We start from the raw sequence: 23,397 nt of genomic DNA, 5'->3' as shown, positions 1-23,397 counted from the left end.
AATTCGGCCTGAATTTCTGGCCATTCCCTGTTGATATACTGCTGCAGCCACTTTTGAATGATCTTTGGCAAAATTTTGCTTGTGTGTGATATTAATGATATTGTTTGATAATTTCTGCATTTGGTTTGGTCATCTTTCTTGGAAATGGCATAAATATGGATCTTTTCCAGTCAGTTGACTAGGTAGCTGCTTCCAAATTTCTTGGCGTAGACGAATGAGCACTTTCAGTGCTGTATCCATTTGTTGAGACATTTCAACTGATATTCCATCAATATCTGGAGCCTTGTTTTTCTCCAATGCCTTTAGTGCAACTTGGACTTCTTCCTTCAGTATCTTAGGTTCCTGATCATATGCTACTTCTTGAAATGGTTGAACGTTGACCAATTCTTTTTGGCTTAATGACTCTGCGCATTACTTCCATCTTCTTTTGATGCTCCCTGTGTCATTTAGTATTTTCCCCCTAGAATCCTTCACTATTGCAACTTGAGGCTTGAATTTTTTCTTCAGTTTTTCAGCTTGAGAAATGCTGAGTGTGTTCTTCCCTTTTTGGTTTTCTATCTATCTCCAGATCTTTGCACATGTCATTATAATACTTTGTCTTCTGGAGCCCCCCTTTGGAATCTTCTGTCCAGTTCCTTTACTTCATCATTTCTTCCTTTGCTTTAGTTGCTCGACGTTCAAGAGCAAGTTTCAGAGTCTCTTCTGACATCCATTGAGGTCTTTTCTTTCTTTCCTGTCTTTTTCCTGATCTCTTGCTTTCTTCATGGATGATGTCCTTGATATCATTCCACAGCTCCTCTGATCTTTGGTAATTAGTGTTCAAAGTATCAAATTTATTCCTGAGATGAACTCTAAATTCAGGTGGGATAAACTAAATGTTATACTTTGGCCCTCGTGGATTTGTTCTAATTTTCTTCCTTTTCAACTTGAACTTGCATATGAGCAATTGATGGTCTGTTCCACAGTTGGCCCCTGGCCTTGTTCTGACTGATGATATTAAGATTTTCCATCATCTCTTTCCATAGATGTAGTTGATTTGATTCCTGTGTACTCAACCTGGCGAGGTCCCTAGGTATACTTGCCATTTATGTTGGTGAAAAAAGGTATTTGTAATGAAGAAGTCATTGTTCTTGCAAAATTCTATCATGCAATCTCCAGCATTGTTTCTATCACCAAGGCCATATTTTCCAACTATCGATCTTTCTTCTTTGTTTTCAACTTTTGTATTCCAGTCACCAGTAATTATCAATGCATCCTAATTGCATGTTTGATCAATTTCAGCCTGCAGAAGCTGGTAAAAATCTTCAATTTCTTCATCCTTGGCCTTAGGGGTTGGTGCATAAATTTGAATAATAATTGTATTAACTGGCCTTCCTTGTAGGCGTATGGATATTATCCTACCACTGACAGCGTAGTTCAGTGTAGATCTTGAAATGTTCTTTTTGATGATGAATGCAACACCATTCCTCTTCAAGTTGTCATTCCCGGCATAGTAGACTATACGATTGCCTGATTCAAAATGGCTGGTACCAGTCCATTTCAGTTCACTAATGCCTACGATATCAATGTGTATGAATTTCACTTCATTTTTGATGATTTCCAATTCTCCTAGATTCATACATCATACATTCATGGTTCCAATTATTAATGGATGTTTGCAGCTTTGCAGCTGTTTCTTCTCATTTTGAGTCATGAAGGTCTCCAAAGCTTGACTCCATCCATGTAATCAAGGTCGACTCTACTCTGAGGAGGCAGCTGTTCCCCAATCGTCTTTTGAGTGCCTTCCAACCTGGGGTCTCATCTTTGGGCACTTTATCATACTGTATTTCCCTGCTATTCATAAGGCTTTCACTGGTTAATTCTTTCCAGAAATAGACTTATGGGTCCTTCTTCCTAGTCTGTTTTAGGCTGGAAGCTCAGCTGAAACCTGGCTTCCATGGGTGACCCTGCTGGTATCTGAATACAGGTGGCATAGCTTCCAGTATCACAGCAACACACAAGCCCCACTGTATGATAAACTGAGAGATACATGGGGGCTCAGAGTAGGGGTACTGAAAACCTAACTTAGAATCAATTATTTTCTAAAAGCGCCTTCTCTTTTTGATATATCTGTGATGTAAGCTTTTTTCCATGGGCAATATGTCAAAAAGAGAAATTAAATATTTATTTACAAAGAAAATATTTTCTTTTTTAGGGCAAGATGATAAATTCTGGAAGAAAAAAGCAAATAATCTTTGTCAAAAACATTTAAAACATATACAAACAAAAGAGTGGAGGGGAAATTAAATTAACAACTGATAAGAAAATAAATATTTTACCTAATATTCAGTAATTTACATGTTTTTGTTGTTGTATGCTGTGGAATCCATTCCAACTCATAGTGACCCTTTATGACAGAATAGAACTGCACCATAGGGTTTTTAAGGCTGTAATTTTTACGGGAGCGAATCCTTAGGTCTTTTCTCCTGCTAAGTAGCTGGTGGGTTCGCACATTCAACCTTTGGTTAGCAGCCAACTGCTTAACCATTTCGCCACCAAGCCTCCCTAAGTTGCACATACGAGGAAAATGAATTATGGGGTAATGAGCAAAGGAAATATAAAATGCTTAATGGCCCTGGTACTCAGTTCACAGCTGTAAAAATCTACTTTGAGACATATCTAATTGAAGTATATGCTTTCCAACTGTTTCATATTTTGTTTTAAAAAGTTAACCTGCTTCATTTTTACCTAAAAGAAAATGTATTGGGACATAAAACAGATGTATATAGAGTCTTTTAAAGTGTAAAATATTGCAATATATGCATGCAAAGTGAATAGTTAAGATTTTGGTTTTCTGGAGAATTCTTGTGATATTTCGCATATAAAAAATTCTTTGTTGGTGACACTTCTGCCAAAAGTCTTTTTCAGTATTCTAGTCATATTTATGTTATTCCTACCAGTCTTTTCCAATACCTGTCTATCAGTATTTGTATTGCATGGCGTGCATGTTACTATGATGCTAGAAACTCTGCCATGGGCATTTCAAATGCCAGAGGGGTCACACATTGTGGACAGGTTTCAACGGAGCTTCCAGACTAAGACTAGGAAGAAAGGCCTGGTGATCTACTTCCAAAAATTAGTCAATAAAAAACATACGGATCACAACAGAATATTGTCCAATATAGTGCTGGAAGATGAGCCACTTAGGTTGGAAGGCACTCAAAATACTCACTCAGTGACTGAGACGATGGACTTGAGCATATCAATGATTGTGAAGATGGTGCAGCACCTGGCAATGTTTTGTCCTGTGGTACATGGGGTCACCATGAGTAGGAGCTGACTCAAGGGTAACTAACAACAATAACAACCAGTCTTTCATTTCTACCAAAAGAAGCTGAAAGGTAGACTAGGTTTCAATGAATGGGTTGGTTTACATAATGTTGACATCGTTCCCCAGAGTGTTGACTCGAATGAACATGAATCAAGTTACAAACGGGGACTAGAAAGGTAAGGGAAAATAGCTTATTCTTTCACAGGAATAAATTTTGATAATGCAGGCCATCAGTTGATTTCAGCTTTGGCAGCAAGTTTGAAATTAAGATGCAACAAGTAGGGGATCAGTTACGATAAAATAAAAAGATTTGGTGTGGAAATGAAAATGGGAAAGAAATTCCATTAGGTGATGATAAAAGTTTAAGCATCCAAACTTACCAATATCCTTCATTTTATATGATGGAGCATTTTGCAAAAGTTGAATGTAAGTGGAGAGTAACTGGGATCTTACCTTAAGGGAAATACAGGACTTCGCTTTTCAAAGGAAACTTGCTGTGAATTTTTCTGTAAAATAAATGACAATGTCCTAACTCATCCATTTCATACTATAATTAGAATAATTTACACTCACTTACACAGCAGCGTTTCTTAGTGTTGAAATTTTGAGTATTCTGTTGTTGTTTGTTGCCATCTAGTTGATTCTAACGCACGGAGATCCCATGTGTGTGGAGTAGAGCCGCACTCCACAGGATTTTCAAGGCTGTGACATTTCAGAAAACCCAAAACCCATTGCTATGGAGTCAATTCCAACTCATAGTAACCTATAGGGCAGGGTAGAACTGCCCCATAGGGTTTCCAAGGCTTTAAATCTTTACAGAAGCAGACTGCTACATCCTACTCCCCAGGAGCAGCCAGTGGGTTCAAACCGCCAGCCATTTCGTTAGCAGCTGAGTGCTTAACCACTGCACCCCTTTTGGAAAAAAAAAACAAAAAAAACCTTAATTCTGAGGCGTCTCTGGGTGGGTTTGAAATGAGAAACCTTGCAGTTAGGAGTCCAGCACATAACCATTTGTGCCACCCAAGGGCTTCTCATTTTGATTATAAAAAAAAAATACTAGGTGTTGATGATTAACAATAACAAAATTTAAAAAAAAAAGAATTTAAGAAGAAAAAGTCTATAAGCAAAATTCCTAAAAAAGTAACCTACTATAAGAATGCATTTTCTTTTTCCGGAAAAGGCAGAAATTCTTTGTCTTTTTGGTGTCTTCATCCAACTACAAGTACAATAAATTTTGACAGTTGCAGTTACTTGATGATTTTTTAAGGTCTTAATTCATTTGAAAAAATAATTGAAGATTTACAGGGTGATTTCATAATTATAGTTAACACATTTTTAAAACAACACTGTTTAAAACACTCCTTTAGAAGCTATCAGCTAGCTAATGTTCCACTTTCAGATCCATCTAATTATGAACAACACATGCGATTAAAATTTAATTTTGCACAAATACAGTATTTGGTGGCCATAGAATTAGGAGCTATTGATTCTTTTAAGCTAATAAATTATATTTTAGAATAGTGAAGTAGTGTCTGAAGCACAAAGATAATTGGATCCAGTTATAATATGTCAATAAATGTGTCAAGCATGGGTAGTCTTTGAATTATATACAAATATTTTGAAAATTACAAAGGATCAGGCTAACGTTGGAGAATCCTGTAACTAATTAATTGCTCAGTTTAGCAGAAACATTTTGGTCTTAGACTAGATCAGGACCATCTATAAAAATGAGAATAAGGATTGAAGGGGTTCTAAAAGAGACAAAAAAGCTATCAGAAGAATTCTAGAATTATCTTTTAAATTTCAAAGTAGAATCAGGTCCAGGAGCATTTTTCCCAATTTTTATGCCATAAGCTCCCGTTGGAGACCTGGTGGTATAGTGGTTAAGAGCTCAGCTATTAACCAAAAAATGAGCAGTTCAAATCTACCAGGTGCTCCTTGGAACTGTTCTTCTCTGTCCCACAGAATTACTATGAGTCAGAATCGACTTGATGGCAACAGTTTTGGTTTTTTGGTAAGCTTCCTTTACAACAACTCTGCTAACTTACCTAGCTTCTGCTCACATTCCCCCATGAAAGGCAACTCGTTGTCCCTTAAAGCAGCCAAATGGTGAACAGCTTGAGTTGTTAGTTTTCTCTTTCTATTGATGTGAAACCGACCTTTCTAAGCTTCTCTCCAATGATTCAGGCACAATTAATAAAATAAAATTCTCCAAACTCTTTCCAATCACCTTCATCTCTATCCTTCCTCTGCACTAGCCTTTTCCTTTCAAAATTTCCCCTTCTCTTTTTGTAGTTTAAAACAGGAATATAAATTACTCTGGAAGATTTTTTTGAGGCAAATGGAACATTAATAAAAGAAAAGACACCTAGGTACTTTTTCCCTAGAGAACCTCATCCGTTGAGTATATTTTTGTGAATAAAGAACAAGTTGGTAAAACGAATTTACAAGAGACAGCATAGCATAATCCCCAAAACCAACTCATTGCCTTCAAGTCGATTCCAATTCATAATGACCCAGCTTCAAGTCCTGGTTTGCCATTTACTAATTGTGTGACCTTGGGCAAGTTACTTAAACTCCCTGTACTTGGTGTCTTCTTCTCTGAAATGATGATTATTATCATGATAGTACTTTTTTTTTTTTCCTCGGATTGATTACTGAGGTTTATGGAGTCCCTGGGTGGTACAAATGGTTAACATGCTCAGCTGCTAACCAAGAGGTTGGAGGTTAGTCCAAGAGGCACCTTGAAAGAAAGACCTGACAATCTACTGAAAAACCAGTCATCGAAAATCCTCTGGAACACAGTTCTACTCTGACACATGTGGGGTTGCCATGAGTGGGAATAAATTGGACGGCAACTGTTTCTTACTGGTTTTAAATTATAGTGAAACCCGTGAGAAACGGAACTCGATGGGACTGCCTTGTTTTTCCAGGTCTCATAAATTTTATACCTTTGACTGTGTGCAGTCTTACCACATTTTTATCACTAGTTTTAGTGTAAAATATGGAAGTTTTCCTTCTCTGACAGGTTTCTGCCTTACATAGGTTCTGGCATTTGCAGGTTTTACTGTATTTAATACAAAGCATTTAGAACAGCGTCTGGTTAATCGAAATCATTCAGTTAAGTATTCCTAGTGTTACAGAACACATGAGGAGCCCTGGTGGCACTGCTAACTGAAAGGTGGGCAGTTTGAAATCACCGGCCTCTCTGTGGGAGACAGATGTGGCCGTCTGCTTCCATAAAGACTGTTGTCGTTAGGTGCCATGAAGTCGATTCTGACTCATAGTGACCCTATGTACAACAGATTGAAACATTGCCCAGTCCTGTGCCATCCTCACAATCATTGCTGTGTTTGAGCCCGTTGTTGCAGCCAACAATCCATCTCATTGAGGATCTGCCCCTTTTTCTCTGACCCCCTACTTTACCAAGCATGATGTCCTTCTTTGGGGACTGGTCCTTCCTGATAATATGCCCAAAGTACATGAGATGAAGTCTAGCCATCCTCACTTCTAAGGAGCATTCTGGCTGTACTTCCTCCAGAACAAATTTGTTACATAAAGATCACAGCCTTCAAAACCCTATGCAGCAGTTCTACCTTGTGCTATAGGGCACTATGAGTTGGAATTGATTCAATGAATAAATGATACACGGAGAAGAGAATAGAAAAGAGAGAAGAATTAGGGAAAGAAGGAGGAGTAAGAAAGAAGACATGGTGCGGTAAAGTGAACAAGAACTAATAATACTCAGCCGGTGATCCACACATTGTTATGTAGCGTCATTCCTGGAATTGTTCATCCAGAGGTGTAAGCCAAGTGGAAGCAGGGCAAGAGAATTTGTGGGAGCTGCTCTAGCAAGCTGAGCTGGGGAGACAGGACAAGTGTGCAATGAACTAAAGAGTCCAGGGTACTGTACCTGATGTTGGACAATGCCCAGTGTCCTGCTGAACACCATCAAATTAAGTTCCGGTTGGCATTTAACTCATTCTTTTTTTTTTAATTTATTTTTAAAGTACATTTGAGTTTAGATTATATATTTATGTAATTCAAAATTCTAGAAGTATCAAAGATTGGCAGTGAAAAGACTTCCTCCCATCTTATTCCTTAACTAACCAGTTCTCTATTCTGGTAGCCACCAATTGTATCAGATTTTCAAATAAGAAGCTGGTATTAGGCTATTAACCCCTGCCAACCCACTGTGGATATATAACAGGATTAATGGCCTGACTAATATACACTTCCACCTTCACTTTGAGGTACTATGAAGTTCTACATTCACTTTGGAAACTGTGAATCATCGTGGTAGTTAAGCATTTTAATTATTATTATTTTTTAATATTTTATTGTGTTTTATGTGAAAGTTTACAGAGTAAATTAGATTCCTATTCAACAAATTGTACACAAAGTGTTCTATGGCACTTGTTACAATTCCCCACACTGCATCAACACTGTCCTCATTTCCACTCTGGTTTCCCATTTCATTTTGTCTGCTTTTCCTGCCCCTTCCTGCCTTCTCATCTTTACTTTTGGGCAAATGTTGCTCTTTTGGTCTTGTACAAATTGTTTGTTCCACGGAGCACATTTTTTTTAGGTGCACATTTTTATTTATTTTATAAGCTTGTCTCTTGCTTGGCTGGAAGGTGGTTTCCAGGAATGGCTGTCGTTCCAAGTCAGAGGGGTTACTTACAGCCATAGTCTTGAGGGGTTCCTCTAGTCTCTATCAGACCAGTAAGTCTGGTCTTTTCTTATGAATTTGATTTTTTGTTCTACATTTTTCTCCTGATTTGTCTAGGACCCTCTTTGAGATCCCCATCAGAGCAGTCGGTAGTGGTAGCCAGGCACCATCTAGTTCTTCTGGTCTCAGGGTCATGTAGGCTGTGGTGCATGTGGTCTGTTAGTCCTTTGGACCAATTATTCCCCTGAATCTTTAGTTTTCTTCATTTTCCTTTACTCTGGATGGGAAGAGACCACTCGTTGTATCTTAGGAGGCCACTTGCTAGCCTTTAAAACCCCAGACCATACTCACCAAAGTAGGATGCAGAATGTTGCTTTTACGCACTAGGTTATGCCATTTGATGTAGATGTCCCATGAGTCTATGGTTCTTAGACTTTAAGCCTAGTATCTTTGTCCCAGGAGGTGTTTGGTTGTGCATAAGAAGTTTCCATGACTGTGACCCTTTTGCATTCTATTGTATATATTAATATACATGCAATCTCTACAAATATGTTTGCAGAGATATCCATACCCTAACCTATATCTGTAGGTGGATGCATTCCCTTACAACCTCTCACACCTCTATAGCATACCTATCTACTTATGTATCCCTTCAGAGATTATTGTTTGTTAATACTGTTGTTACAGGATTGTCTATGTTATAGTAAATGCCATAGTTACCCTTTGTTCTTGTGTTCCATTCAGTTACTTCCTTTACCTTTGCCATGTAGTGCTGACTTCCTCTATATAGTGTATTGTCTTTCCCTTCACCAATATTACCGTGTGTCTTCTATCTATTTACTAATTTACCCTCCCTCCCCCTACTTTCCCTGGTAGACTGTTCTTGAATATTTATACCACAGGGTTTGACACCATGGAGAAGAGGGAGCCTGTGTGCCATTGAGTTGATTCTGACTCACAGCATCACTATAGGGCAGAGTAGAACTGCCCCACAGGATTTCCAAGGGGCAACTGGTGGATTCAAACTGATGACCTTTTGGTTAGCAACTGAGTGTTTAACCACTGCACCACTAGGACTCTTTTAGTAGAGTCTTAGAGTTATTTACTTCCAACTCTGTTTTTAGAACTCTGGGATAGCAAAGAAGCTGTTTTGAGATATACTTTCCAAACATGCCTTTGCTACCTGTTTTTTCATTTCTTTACAGTGGGACAGTTATTCCCAGTGAGCAAATTTTGGAAGCTGGATAAATCTTCTGAGGCTGGTGCTTTGTTGAGTTTGCTTGTCAAGATTTTATGGATTTCATGTTGAATGTGTACATTATCTATACCATAACAGAAAATCTTGCATGAACAAAACCAGATCTGTTATATTTCATATAGCCTTTGATCTATGAATTTGTCTTAGACCTGTGTTTCATAAAAGAAATACATAAATAAAACCTGATACAGTTTTATCTATCAAACCTAGCTTCTTTAACAAAGTCTAAGGGAGCCAAATCATATTATGTTGTTCTGATTTGACTTTTCCGGGCAGTATATAGAAGGGTAAAAGGTCTCTGATTCTATCAAACATGCCCTGAAAAATAAATCTTGTGATTTGTTCATCTTCTCTCCATCTATCAAAATGAAACTAATAAATAGTCCTAGATGCAGCAGTAGAAGAACGAAAAATGATTCTTCCCACTACCCAGTAGGAACTAGCATTTACAAAAGAGGCTGCTCATTTCCAGTCTCCTGCACATCAAACTCCATTGGCTTCAAGAAGAATTAATACAGGTGGATGAGTTGAAGTACTAAATTCTTCTATTAGTAGAGTTTTGTTGGTAAATATTAAATTTAACTTAAAAGTTCAATGTGGACACACTTTTTGCAAATTGGACTAGTGGATAGAGGCATGCACTATCCTTTACACTCTTCACATTTTGTGGGGGGAAAAGTACTCTGTAAGCTTTGGCTTTATAATCATGTTTTTCACATGTTATTGCTCTGCACTGTCTGTAGTTCATGAATGAGCTATGTATGCAAGGCCATGCTTGATGTTTGTACACATATGAGTATCGAACTCTATGGTATAAATATTTAAGAACTGTCTAAAATGCTTTCCATGCCAAGATGATTCAGAGTTTTCAGAGATTATTACCTCAAAGTAAAGGAACATTAGTCAGGTCATTAACCCTGTTATATGTTCACAGTGGGTTGGCAGGTACCAGTATGGGGGAGGTCTCTGTTTCACTTGGTCATACAGGAATCCAGACTGTCAGACGATCTACCATTTTGTGGCTGCACCACCTGAAACACATAAACCCCTTAGTTACCAGAGCAGAAGAAAAAAAGTGCATGGATATCTTACATCTGATCCTGGGTGCTTCGGCCTAAGTCATATGTCTACTAGTCTGCCTTTTGGGTTACCAAATATTCGGTTGACCCTTCCCATTCTATGTGGAACATATTCACCTTCTCAAGGAGAAAATCCAGAGGCTTCATTCAGTCATAACATTAAACTCTATCCTTTAAATTTCTGAGTGATTCACAATAGTCTACACATCAGATGCAGATATGGTTTTTCTTGTTCTGGAAAGCTTGAAATAAAAATACAAGTTATCTGTCCTCTCCGTGCTGACACATACAAATGCACACACCCATATAAACACACACACACACACACACAGTACAATGGCAGAACAGGGGAAAAGTAACCACAATGAACACCCACCTCCCTGCTGAAAGGAAGAATATGAAACACGTAGCAATAACTGGCCTGTGCTATGCTGAAATCCCATAGGGCAGGCAACGATGAGGGCCTCTTAAGGAAATGACTGTTTTTGCTGTGATAATGCTGTATAACAAACAACCTCAAATTTTCAGTTGCTCAGAATAACAAAGACTTTTTCTCCCTCCAGATGCTCATTTCCTGCTCTGGGATATAGGTCATGTTCAGGTCTAGCCTATATGTCTTCTTAGTCTAGGTCTTAGCCTAGGAGGGAAAAGATGGTGAATATTTGCTGAATGGTAATGCAATCTACTACAGGAATGTTCCACAATTAGGTACGGATTCTTCTCTCTGGGAAGTTTCTTAATCCATTGACCTCTATAGTTCCTGACTTTGCCGCCTTGGCAGTTTTATGTTTTCCCGTATTCTTCCTTGCTACCTCAGACTTTGGTAATGGGAAACATGGCCTCCCTGGGGACTGTGTAGGTCCCTGGATGGTGCAAGTGTTTTGTGATTGGCTGCTAACCTAAAAGTTGGCAGTTCAAACACACCCAGCTGCGCCACAGAAGGAAGGTCTGGTGAATTGCTTCTATAAAGATTTCCACCCAAGTAAATCCTATGGAGCAGTTCTACTCTATGACATGTGGTGTCGTCATGAGCTGGAAGTGACTCAACAGCAATAAATTTTGGGGGGGGGGGAACTTTTTCAGTCTACTTCTTGCTCAAGGATGTTTGAGCACTCAAACCCCCAGCAACCAAACCAGTTGCTGTTGAGTCCACTGTGACTCAAGTCAACCCCATGTGTGTCAGATCCATAGAGTTTTCAATGGCTAATCTTTCAGAAGTAGATTGCCAGGCTTTTCCTCTGAGGCACTTCTAGGTGGGCTCAAACTTCCAACCTTTCAGTTAGCAGCTGAGCTCATTAACTATTTACTCCATCATCATGGACTGCATGGTCAAAGCTAGGGTGGTTTTAAGTATTCAGTAGGTCTTAGGATTTTTTTCAGTTCCAAATTTCAAAAACTACAACTCTGGTTCTTTTTGAGACATGTTTCTCAGATTTGTTTGATTTTAGTTTTTTCTTTCTTTATATTAAATATTAGCCTTCTGAGGAAAAGCTCTGCTTTTAATCTGGTCTTTTCCCTGAGCTTCTTTCCTCAAACACCAGGCTTTCTTGATGCTATATCCGTAGACTAATTTTTCACCTATGGCTTCTTTATGTATTGACAGGGCTCAACATTAGGCCTGTGAAGGCCAAACTCTAGCCTAACCCTTGGCACATGCTCAGCTTTAAGGGGCCTTTCTCAATTTTGTCTCTCAGTGTATAATATTGAAAAATCCTGACTGTTGGAATCTTTTTTTCTTGGTCATTTTGCTTGCAAACTCATCAGGTCTTCTCCTTCTGTCCATCTTCCTTCTCCTCCTCTTTTTTTTTTTTTAATATCTTAACAATTGCAGCCAGTAGCAACAAGTCTTTTCTTCCCAAACTCTTCCTCAAGACAGCAATTTCTCAACCATAGCACCGCTGACAATTTGAACAGGAAATTCTTTGTTGTACGGGGGAGGAGGCTAGCACCTTCCCAGCTTTGACAATCAAAAATGTCTTCAGATATTGCCAAATGCTCCTTGTGAGACAAAATTGCCTTGACTGAGGATCACTGCTCTAGAGCTATAAGCACATTAGGTATATTGCCTGTGAGTTATAATAGGCAAAATTTTTATTTAGTGTTTTGTCAGTTCATAAAGGTAAGATTATTGGACCCCTGGTGGCACTGTGGTTAAGAGCTTGGCTGCTAACCAAAAGGCTGGCAGTTCGAATCCACCAGGCATTCCTTGGAAACCCTATGTGACAGTTCTACTCTGTCATATAGGGTCACTATGAGCTGGAAGCAACTCGATGGCAACGGGTTTGTTTTTAAAGGTAGATTGCTATCTTCTTAGTTTCTGATGTCATTTTATTTGCTGTTGAGAGGCAGTCATTTGAACAGAACAAGGGAATGCTGCATGGTTTAAATTCAGGAAAGGTGTGCACCAGGGCTGTATCATTTCACCATTCCTATTCAATCTGTATGCTGAGCAAATAATCCAAGAAGCTGGACTATACGAAGAAGAACAGGGCATCAGAACTGGAGGAAGAAGTCTTCACTCATTAACAACCAGCATTATGCAGGTGACACAACTTTGCTTGCTGAAAGTGAAGAGGACTTAAAGCACTTACTGATGAAGATCAATGACTGCAGCCTTCAGTATGGATTATCTCTTGTCATGGATTCAATTGTGCCCTCCCCATAACTGTCAACTTGGCTGGGTCATGATTGCCTACCGTTTTGTCATCTGATGCGATTTCCTTATGTGTTGTAAATCCTCTTACTATGATGTTAATGGATTAGCGGCAGTTATACTGATGAGAACTACAAAATTAGATTGTGTCTTAAACCAATCTCTTTTGAGATATAAAAGAGAGAAGTGAGCAGAGAGACATAGGGACCTCATACCACCAAGAAAGCAGCACCAGAAGCAGAGCCCGTCCTTTGGATCTGGGGTCCATGCTTGAAGAAGCTCCTAGTCTGGGGGAAGATTGATAAGAAGGCTGAGAGAGAAAGAAAGCCTTTCTCTGGAGCTGACACCCTGAATTTGGACTTTTAGCTTACTTTACTGTGAAGAAATAAATTTCTCCTTGTTAAAGCCATTCATTTGTGGTATTTCTGCTATAGGAGTACTAGAGGACTAAGACACACCTCAATATAAAGAAAACAAAAATCCTCGCAACTGGAAAAATAAGAGACATCATGATAAAAAGGAGAAAAGATTGCACTTATTAAGGATTTCATTTTACTTGGATCCACAATCAACACCTATGGAAGAAAAGAGGTCAAGAAATCAAAAGACGCATTGCATTGGGCAAATTGGCTGCAAGAGATCTCTTTAAGGTGTTAAAAAGCATGTTAAAAAGCAAACACGTCATCTTGAGGACTAAGGTGTGCCTGACCCAAGCCATGGTGTTTTCAAACTCCCTCATGTGCATGTGAAAGCTGGTCAATGAATAAGGAAGACCGAAGAAGAACTGATGCCTTTGAATTGTGGTGTGGGAGAAGAATATTGAATATACCATGGACTGCCAAAAGAATGAACAAATCTGTCTTGGAAGAAGTACAACCAGAACGCTCTTTAGAAGCAAGGATGGTGAGACTACGTCTCACATATTTTGGACATGTTATCAGGAGGGATCTGTCCCTGGAGAAGGACATCATACTTAGTAAAGTGCAGGGTCAGCAAAAGAGAGGAAGACCCTCAATGATATGGATTGACTGTGGCTGCAACAATGGGCTTAAGCACAGCAACAATTGCGAGGACGTTGCAGAACCGGGCAGTGTTTTGTTGTTACGCATAGAGCTGCTGTGAGTCAGAACCAACTCAGTAGCACCTAACAACAACACCACGACTCTCAAGCCAAGGTGAAATTTTAGGTTTTTGTTAAGGAGACACTCAACTTCCAGTACTAATTCTATATGAAGCAGGGCAACTCAGTGTCTTAATAGAACAATAGTTTATTTTGCTCTCATTTTAAATGTCCAATTGGTTGGTGGAATGGGAGCTGGGGTGTCTCTGGTTTATAGTCGCTCAGGTACCCAGGCTGATGGAGGCTCTTGTTGTTGTTGTTAGGAGGCTCTACTACTTTAAAATTGTACCATCTGGAACATGGAGCCTTCTTCAGAAAATGCAGCCAAAGAATACCTGGAGAGTTCTTGCCAAATCTTTTATGCTTTGTCTTGGAAATAATTTATGTCATTTCCACTCATAGCTCATTGGCCAAAACTAGTCACATGGGACAGAGAGGCAAATACGATGCCAAAAATGAGGGGAGAATTAGATATTGTAAGTAATATCTACCACAAGCTGTTAAAAAATGAAATTTTTTTTTTCAAATTAACATGGAGTATTATGATTTTTTTTTTTTATCATGGATTGAACGGTGTCTTCCTAAAATACCTGTTGGAATCCTAATTCCGATACCTGTAGATATAATCATATAAGGAAATAGGGTTTTCTTTATTAGGTTAATGAAGTCTTATCAGTGTAAGTTGTACCCTAAACCTAATCACTTCTGAGTTATAAGGTGCAGCATAGATGCTATGTGAAGATTGCCGAAGAACCTAGGAATGCCAGGCTATAGAACCTGAAAGAGACAAGGGTCTTCCTTCAGAGTCAACAGAGAGAGACAGATTTTCCCTCTAGCTGGTGCCCTAACTTTGAACTTTTAGCTTCCTGAACTGTGTCAAAATACATTTCTGTTCTTTAAGGCCATCCACTTGTGATATTTATGCTATAGCAGTATTAGAAAACTATTACATAGAGTAAAATCTGACGTATAATGAGATCTAGGGTCTATAAGTTTTAATACATGTATAGATAACAGTGCGGAGCCCTGGTGGCTCAGTGGTTAAGCTTATGCTTCTAAACAAAAGGATGGCAGTTTGAATTCACCAGCAGCTTCTTGCAAATTCTGTGGGACAGTTCTACCCTGTCCTGTAGGGTCACTATGAGTCAGAATCAACCCGATGACAACGGGTTTGGTTTTAGTTTTTATAGATAACTGTAGCTACCACCTTTCTCAGGATATAGAACAATTCCATCACTCCAAAAAACTGCTCCATAATGCTTTTTTATAGTCCCATTCTCACCAAAAGCTTAATGCCAGGCAAGCATTGATTTATTCCCTGCCACTATAGTTTGGCCTTTTTCAGAATGTCACGTAACTGGAATCATACTGTGTATAACTTTTGAAACTGGCTTCCTTAATTAAGCATAATGCCTTTGGTTCATTCATGCTGGTTTGTGTATTAGAGTGGCTATACTATTTTGTATTCCCATCAGCAATACATGAAAATTCAAATTAGTCTGCATCTTCTCCAGAATTTGATATTGTCAGATTTTTTTGGTTTGTTTGTTTTAGTCATTTCTAACTGGTAAAAAAAAAAAAAAAAACCCACTCCCGTTGAGTCGATTCCAACTCATACCGACCCTATAGGACAAAGTAGAACTGCCCCATAGAGTTTCCAAGGAGCGCCTGGTGGATTTGAACTGCTGACCTTTGGTTAGCAGCCTCAGCACTTAACCACTACATTACCAGGGTTTCCTTCTAACCGATATGTACTATTATATCAAAATAGTTTTAATTTGTATTTCCCTATAGGCTAACAATGTTATGTTTTCATATGATTATTTGCCATCTGTAATTACCTCTTTAAGTGTTTGTTCAAGTCTTTTGCTCATTTTTTTTAAAATTGGCATGTTCCTTTCTTATTGTTGAATATATATATAGATACAGACACAGATATATGGATCAACCCAAAACACCAAACCCATTGCCTTCAAATCGATTCTGACAATTAACAGCCCTATAGGACAGAGTAGAGCTTCTCCGTGGTGTTTCCGAGGCGGTAACCTTTATGGAAGCAGACTACCACATCTTTCTTCCGCAGAGTGGTGGGTGGGTTTGAACTGTTTATGTTTTGCTTAGCAGCCAAGTGCTTAACCACTGTACCACCAAGGCTTCTTTTATATGTTATTTGTCTCGGAAATAACCTATGTCACTTTCACTATACATGTAACCTAGCATAATGTCTTGGATTCGTTCATGCTGGTTTGCATATTGACCCTGTGCCACCAGGGGTCCTTATGTATATACATGTACATATGTAGGTACATGTGTATACATATGCATATACACATGTATGGTGGTACAGTGGTTAAAGAACCACTTTCTCTTTTATGGGTCATTTTTTTGGAGTTATATCTAAGAACTCTTTGCCTAACTTAAGACCATGAAGATGTTCTCCTATGTTCTGTCCTAGAAGATCTACAGTCCTAGGTTTTACATTTATATCTATGACTCATTTTGTGTTTTTTTGTTTGTTTGTTTTGTATAAGGTCTGAGGTTTAAGTCAGGATTTTTTCAATTTGTTTTTTGTTTGTTTTTAATAAATGACAATTTTTTCCATCATCGTTTGTTGAAAAGATTATTCTTTCTCCATTGAATTGGCTTTGGACTTTCAACAAAAGATATGGGTTTATTTCTAGATATCTTATTCTATTTGAATGATCCACGTGTTTATCTTTTCATCAATACCACATTACAATGATTATTGCAGCTTTATGTTTTTGTTGTTCTTGTTAGGTGCCGTTGAGTCAGTTCCGAGTCATAGTGACTCTATGCACAGCAGAATGAAACACTGCCTGGTCCTGTTTCTTCACAGTTGTTGCTTTGCTTAAACTCACTGTTGCAGCCACTGGGTCAATCTTGTTGAGAGTCTTCCTCTTTTTCCCTGACCCTCTACTTGACCCAAAATGCACTTCTCCAGGGACTGATCCCTCTGAATAACATGTCTAAAGTATCTGAGAAAGTCCTAAAATCAGATGGTGTAACTACTCCAAATGTATTCTTTTTTTCATTTGTCTTACAGCTTTTTGTCTTTCCATATAAATTTTAGAATCAGGTTGATTATATTCACAAAAACTGCTGGGATTTGGATAATTCTGAAGATTAACTTTGGAAGAATTGACTCTTAGTATATTGACTCATTCAAACCACGAACAGGGGATTCTTTTCATTTGCTTAGCTCTTCTTTGATTTCTTTCATCTGTGTTTTGTAGTCATCCACATACAGATCCTACTCACTCTTTGTTAGACTGCATCTAAATACTTCATTTTAAAACAAAATTCTGTAAATGTTATATATTTTTAAAAATTTAGTTTCTATTCATTAAGAAGCCTTGGTGCAGTGGTTAAGGTCACAGCTGCTAACCAGAAAGGCCAGCAGTTCCAACCCACCAGCCGCTCAGCAGGAGAAAAGTGTGATAGTATCCTATAAAGATTCCAGCCTTGGCAACACTATGGGGCAGTTCTACTCTTTATGATTACAGTCTTGGAAACACTGTGGGGCAGTTCTACTCTTTCATACAGGGTCGCCATGAGTCAGAATTGGCTAGACGCCAGTGGATTTACTGGCTCATTGCTACATTATAGAAAAAAAGCTGACTTTTTTTTTTTTTTTGCTATTGATCTTATTTATTGACTATGCAAAGGCATTCAAATGTGTGGATCATAACAAATTGTGGATAATATTGTGAAGAGTGGGAATTCTAGAACACTTAATTGTGCTCATGAGGAACCTTTACATGGATCAGGAGGCAGTTTTTTGGACAGAACAAGGGGATACTGATTGGTTTAAAGTCAGGAAAGGTGTGCGTCAGGGTTGTATTCTTTCATCATACCTATTCAAAACGTACGCTGAGCAAATAATACGAGAAGCTGGACTATATGAAGAAGAACAGGGCATCAGCATTGGAGGAAGACTCATTAACAACCTGCATTATGCAGATGACACAACCTTGCTTGTTGAAAGTGAAGAGGACTTGAAGCACTTACTAACGAAGATCAAAGGCCACAGCCTTCAGTATGGAGTGCACCTCAACATAAAGAAAACCAAAACCCTCACAACTGGACCAATGAGCAACATCATGATAAATGGAGAAAAGCTTGAAGTTGCCAAGGATTTCATTTTACTTGGATCCAAGATCAACACCCGTGGAAGCAGCAGTCAAGAAATCAAACACCACATTGCATTGGGTAAATCTGCTGCAAAGGAGATTAAAATGTTGAAAAGCAGAGATGTCACCTTGAAGACTAAGGTGTGCCTGACCCAAGCCATGATACTTTCAATCGCGTCATATGCATGCGAAAGCTGGACAATGAATAAGGAAGTCCGAAGAAGAACTGACACCTTTGAATTGTGGTGTTGGCGAAGAATATTGAATAAACCATGGACTGCCAAAAGAATGAACAAATCTGTTTTAGAAGAACCACAACCAGAATGCTCCTTAGAAGCAAGGATGGTGAGACTGCGTCTTACATACTTTGGACATGTTGTCAGGAGGGATCAGTCCCTGGAGAACGACATCATGCTTGGCAGAGTACAGGGTCAGTGGAAAAGAGGAAGACCCTCAACAAGGTGGATTGACACAGTGGCTGCAACAATGAGCTAAAGCATAACAATGAGTGTAAGGATGGCTCAGGACTGGGCAGTGTTCATTCTGTTGTGCATAGGGTCACTATGAGTCAGAACTGACTCGATGGCACCTAACAACAACACTGACCTTATATTCTGTAACCTTGACTCAGCTATTATTTCTAGAAGCTTTTTTGTAGACTTCTTAAGATTTTCTATAGGCATTACGTCATCTGAAATAGGGGCATTTTTATTTCCCCATTTAAATCTGTATGTCTTTTATTTCTTTTTCTAGCATTATTGAACCAGTTTGATTTTCCAGTACTATGTCGAGCATGTTGTATTAGTCTTTTCTATTGCTGCTGTAACAAATTATCACAAACAACACAAATTTATTATCTTACAGTTCCGGAGATCAGAAGTCCAAAATGGGTCTCACTGGGCTAAAATCAAGACATTGGTAGGGCTGCATTCCCTTTACCAGGTTGTAGGACAGAATTAGCTTTCTTGCTTTCTAGAGGCTTCCTCATTCCTGTTTCATGGCCCCCTTTTATCTTCAAAACCAGTAATGCAGTATCTTCAAATCTCTCTGACTGTAATTCTTTTGCTTCCCTCTTTCATGTATATTGACTTTTATGGCTACATTGTGTCTGCCTGTATAACCTAGGGTAATCTCTCTACCTGAAGGTCAGCTGATTAGCAACCTTAATTCCATTAGCAACCTTAATTCCCCCTCTTTGGGACGTAACCTACCATATTCATAGATCTGGGGATTAGGACATTTATTTTTGGAGGCTTTATTTTGCATACCACAGAGGTAGTAAGAGCATATATCCTTGCTTTGTTTCTGATTTTAGCTGGGAAATATTCATTCTTTTACCATATATATGGTACTAGCTGTAGGTTTTAATGTTGTTGTTGTTAGGTGCCATCAAGTAGGTTCTGACTCATAGCGACCCTATGTAAAACAGAACAAAACACTGCTGGGTCCTGAACCATCCTTATAATCATTGTTACATTTGAGCTCATTTTTGCAGCCACTGGGTCAATCCACCTCATTGAGGGTCTTCCTCTTTTCCACTGACCCTGTACTCTGCCAAGCATGATGTCCTTCTCCAGGGACTGACCGCTCCTGACAACATGTCGAAAATACGTAAGACACAGTCTCACCATCCTTGCTTCTAAGGAGCATTCTGGTTGTGGTTCTTCTAAGACAGATTTGTTCATTCTTTTGGCAATCCATGGTATATTCAATATTCTTCGCCAACACCACAATTCAAAGGTGTCATTTCTTCTTTGGACTTCCTTATTCATCATCCAGCATTCACATGCATATGATGCGATTGAAAGTATCATGGCTTGGGTCAGGTGCACCTGAGTCTTCAAGGTGACATCTTTGCTTTTCAACATTTTAATCTCCTTTGCAGCAGATGTACCCAGTGCAATGTGGTGTTTGATTTCTTGACTGCTGCTTCTACGGGTGTTGATTATGGATCCAAGTAAAATGAAATCCTTGACAAATTCAATCTTTTCTCCGTTTATCATGATGTTGCTCGTTGTTCCAGTTGTGAAGATTTTTGTTTTCTTTATGTTGAGGTGCAATCCATACTGAAGGCCGTGGTCTTTGATCTTCATTAGTAAGTGCTTCAAGTCCTCTTCATTTGCAGCAAGCAAGGTTGTGTCATCTGCATAATGCAGGTTGTTAATGAGTCTTCCTCCAATCCTGATGCCCTGTTCTTCTTCATATAGTCCAGCTTCTCGGATTATTTGTTCAGTGTACAGATGGAATAGTTAATGGTGAAAGGATACAACCCTGACACATACCTTTCCTGACTTTAAACCAGTCAGTATCCCCTTGTTCCGTCCGAACAACTGCCTCTTGATCCATGTAAAGTTTCCTCATGAGCACAATTAAGTGTTCGGGAATTCCCATTCTTTGCAATGTTATCCATAAGTTGTTATGATCCACACAGTTGAATGCCTTTGCACAGTCAATAAAACACCTATAAACATTCTTGTGGTATTCTCTGCTTTCAGCCAGGATCCATGTGACATCAGCAAAGACATCCCTGGTTCTACATCCGCTTCTGAAACCAGCTTAAATTTCTGGCAGTTCCCTGTCAAAATACTGCTGCAGCTGTTTTTGAATGCTCTTCAGCAAAATTTTGCTATTAATGATATTGTTCCATAATTTCCACATTCGGTTGGATCACCTTTCTTGGAAATAGGCATAAATATGGATCTCTTCCAGTCAGTTGACCAGGAAGCTGTCTTATCAGCTGCTGCAGTCTGAAATTATTGAACATGCAATCAAGATGCATTGTTAATTACTGGTGATTGGAATGTGAAAATTGGAAACCAAGAAGAAGGATCAGTAGTTGGAAAATATGGGCTTGGTGGCAGAAACAATGCCAGAGATCGAATGACAGAATTTTGCAAGACCAAAGACTTCTTCATTGCAAATACCTTCTTTCACCAACATAAACAGCAACTATACACACGGACCTCACCAGATGGAACACACAGGAATCAAATTGACTACATCTGTGGAAAGAGATGATGGAAAAGCTCAATATCATCAGTCAGAACAAGGGCAGGGGCCGACTATGGAACAGACCATCAATTGCTCATGCGCAAGTTCAAGCTGAAACTGAAGAAAATCAGAGCAAGTCCATCAAAGTCAAAATATGACCTTGAGTATATCCTACCTGAATTTAGATACCATCTGAAGAATAGATTTGATTCACTGAACACTAGTGACCAAGGACCAGATGAGTTGTGGAATGATATCAAGGACATAATACATAAAGAAAGCAAGAGGTCATTGAAAAGACAGGAAACAAAGAAAAGACCAAGATGTATGTCAGAAGAGACTCTGAAACTTGCTATCGAACATCGAGCAGCTAAAGCAAAAGGAAGAATTGATGAAGTAAAAGAACTGAACAGAAGATTTCAAAGGGCGGCTTGAGAAGAGAAAATAAAGTATTACAATGACATGTGCAAAGAGCTGGAGATGGAAAACCAAAAGGGAAGAACACACTCGGTGTTCCTCAAGCTGAAAGAACTGAAGAAAAATTCAACCCTCGAGTTGCAATAGTGAAGGATTCTATGCGGAAAATATTAAACGACACAGGAAGCATCAACAGAAGATGGAAGGAATACACAGAGTCATTATACCAAAATGAATTAGTCTATGTTCAACCATTTCAAGAGGTAGCACATGATCAGAAACCGATGGTACTGAAGAAAGAAGTCCAAGCTACTCTGAAGGTATTGGCAAAAAAACAAGGCTCCAGGAATTGATGGAAGATCAATTGAGATGTTTCAACAAACATCTGCAGCACTGGAGGTGCCTACTCATCTATGCCAAGAAATATGGAAGACAGCTTCCAGGCCAACTGATTGGAAGAGATCCATATTTATGCCTGTTCCCAAGAAAGGTAGGTTTTAATGGATGTCCTTTATCCAGTTAAGATTTCCTTCTATTCGTAGTTAACTGAGGGTTTTTGCTAAGAACAGATGCTAAATTTTAACAATTGTTTTTTTCTGTGATTGATACATTCATATGGTTTCTCTTTTAGACTGTCAATATGTTGCATTACATTGATTTAAAATATTGAACCACCCTTGTATACCTAGAATAAATTCCCTTGGTCATTAAGTAATCTTTTCATGTATTTCTGGATTCAATTTGCTAATATTTTGTTTAGGATTTTTGCATCTAAGTTTATGAGGGATATTGGTTAATAGTTATCTTTTCTTGTGCTGTCTTTGATTTTAGTATTAGGGTAATGTTGATGTTCACCTCATAAAATGAGTTGTTTTCCCTCCTATTTTATCCTCTGGAAATGATTGTGTAGCATTGGTATTATTTCTGTAAATGTTTGGTAGAATTTATCAGTGAAATCATCTGGGCCTGTGAATATATATTTTTAATTGTTTATTATTATGAATTCAATTTCTATAATAGATAAAGAACTACTCAGGTTATATATTTATTCTTGTATAAATTTTAGCAGTGTGTTGCCCTCAAGGAGTGAGGTAGAGTGTTCTGTAAGTGCCATTTGGATCCAGTTGGTTGATAGAGTTGTTCAGTTCTTTTATATTTCTGCTTGTTTTCTCTTTTATTTTCTATGTAATACAAGGGAGTGCTGAAGTCTCTAATTATAATTGTGAATTAGTCTATTTCTCCTTTCTGTCCTATCCTTTTACTTTTAACCTATTTGTGTCTTTATATTTAAAGCGAGTTTCTTACAGGCAGTAAAATGGATTTTTAGTTTTTCATCTAATCTAACAATTTCTTGTTTTAAATTGGGAAGTTAGACAATTTTTAATTAATGCGATTACGAATATGGTTTAGAACTATCATGTTGCTATTTGTTTTGTATTTGGCTCATCTGTTCCTTTTTTCTCTTTTTCTACCCTAGGCAGGGTGAAGGAAATTCTCTGCTTTGTTTTATTTTTTCTTTCAGCTATTTGCTTGTGCCTCAGCCTCCAGGCAATCCCATGGCAGTGGGGTAATAACAGAGGTGGGGTATGTGCCTAAACCTCTAAGTGAGGGCACCTCTTAAAGCTTTTACTCTTGGCATACACTTCTAAGTTTTGAACTGCGTTTGAGAGAATGTGATAAAAGATGGAGAATAAATGGAAACTCACTGCTGATTTGAAGGTAACTTTGAATTCTATTCTCCTTTTC

Source organism: Loxodonta africana, chromosome 17 (assembly GCF_030014295.1).
Source record: "Loxodonta africana isolate mLoxAfr1 chromosome 17, mLoxAfr1.hap2, whole genome shotgun sequence".
Classification (NCBI taxonomy): Eukaryota; Metazoa; Chordata; class Mammalia; order Proboscidea; family Elephantidae; genus Loxodonta; species Loxodonta africana.
Note: the sequence above shows the minus strand (reverse complement) of the source record.